We start from the raw sequence: 2,194 nt of genomic DNA on the forward strand, positions 1-2,194 counted from the left end.
TGTTTGAAGTAATATGATTCAGTACAGCATGGAATATAAAGTTTAAAAAGACCTTTCATTTTAGATCATTAAATTTAGCGGAATGATTTTTCAAGCACTAGGTTTTAACTTTAATAAGAAGATTTTTTACAAATATTTTCCGGTGTATTTTGGATGTTCCTTCCCTAAAATAAAGAGATTCCATTTTGTTTTCACTAGCATAAGAAAGAATATCAAACATTTTTCTTTTCTTAATTTAATTAACCACTATGAAAACGGAAAGTTGCCATGCTACACTGAAGAAATCTCCAGTGCAACTGATGATCGTGTTGTTCTGCCAACAGTCAGTCGTCTCAAATAACACCTCCCATAGGTCGATGCATTTGCGAATTAATTTGACATCGGTAATAAATATTCCAGAGACGCAGATATAATAATGCGCCCCAGTGTCATATTTTACCATTAAGTAACACCTAACGGTATTTAATTTAAGGGATGACCTCTCCCCCCGAGCACTGTTTAAAAATCCACCAAGTAAATTGCGAAGAAAGCTTTAATTTATGAGTCAACTATCGATTACACGTCAAGGCTCAGCAAAAGTAAATCGCTACCTGAATTCTGTCGTCTTTTTTTTAACACTACACACTGCTCTTGAAAAACGATATTTTCAGAAACAAGGTGTCTTTTCAAGAGTAGTTATTTATTATTTAATTGTAACTGGAGATGGGTCAAAAGTAAAGGATCGGTGACTTGTCACAGTGACTGAACCTGCTCCAAGCAAAAAGTTGTCACAGTGAAAAAATCACTGCTACTACCACTGTGACAAATTTCACTGCTACTGTCGCTGCACCAAAAATCACAGTAAAAATGTTGTTTTTCACAGTTTGATTTCCTGTGACAGCCTGTCACTGCTGCATACCCTGCCTCTGGAAGTACTTTCCTTGCTCTGCTGTGATAAATGTTGCCGTTATTTTTCATCAAATATTATAACAGTTTAACGGCGTCCAGTCACTGTTTGAGTTTGAACGTATAGCCAAGATCTCTATTTAGATCATTTGTACGATTTCTATAATTAGTGGTCAGATAAAATTGCTAAATACTGTATAATCTTTAAAATAATCTTATTGTAATATTTTTTCTCTAGCATATAATTGAATATAGTTAAAATTTTATGTACACTAAAAATTTAAACCAAAATATATATTTTTTATTGATTTTTTTCCTTTATATGAAACTGGGTGTTTTATTATAAATATAAATTATAAAGTATATAAAAGTCTAAAATTAAAAAACGTACATTTTTGCGAGTTTTTTTAAACATGAAATATGATCGAAAGAAGAGATATTATTTAAAGACTCGGTATTTTTACATCAATTTATTTACATTTATATTATAAGGTGAGAAATAAATAAAGTTTTCTATCTTCTTTCCTCCCCCCCCCACCTGTTGCTTTTGTGAAATGAAGGTGACAAAAATAAAATAAAAGAAAGAAAAGAAAGTGCTGAGCTTTACACAGTCAATCATCCATAGTTGCTTGCAGACGTTATTTATTATTATAATTTTTTTTTATAAATATGTTACGTAATATTAATTTATTCTATATCCCAAAATCTAACTATTTTCAATTTGAAAAATGTCTCAATTCATTCATTTAAGTGTGACAAGCAATATTTTTCTCAATCATATGTGTGCCTTGGAAGTTTTTCTAAATAAATTCAATAATTTATTCACTACTCCGAAACCAACCATTATTTTAGCCAAAATTTAAATTTAAAAATTATTTTTCTCACAAAAGTTGTAATCAACCAGCCACCGCTGGAAATTGAACCTGGAATATCTCATTGGGGGTCGAATATTTTATGCCCTAAAAAACCACGACTCTTACTTAAATATTTGTAATAAATTCTATTATATTAATTCTTTTATATTAATAAATTATATTTTCAGAAATATTAAATTTAATGCTTTGATTATATTTTTAATATTTTAAACAGAAGTAGACAGGGGATAGAAATATATATATGGGTCATTCTCAGGAAAACTGTCATTTTTCAGTTCATATTATCCCAAAAAAGTAAAGTGAATAAAAAGCTCTAAAACTTTTTATATTAATAGAAATATGTAATGGCATTATAAAGAAAGTATATATCCTATAAATTATACTTAATATTTAAATTAATTAATTTTTTAAATAATTAATTTATAATTAATTAA

This window comes from Parasteatoda tepidariorum, chromosome 9 (genome assembly GCF_043381705.1).
Source record: "Parasteatoda tepidariorum isolate YZ-2023 chromosome 9, CAS_Ptep_4.0, whole genome shotgun sequence".
In the NCBI taxonomy this organism is placed as follows: Eukaryota; Metazoa; Arthropoda; class Arachnida; order Araneae; family Theridiidae; genus Parasteatoda; species Parasteatoda tepidariorum.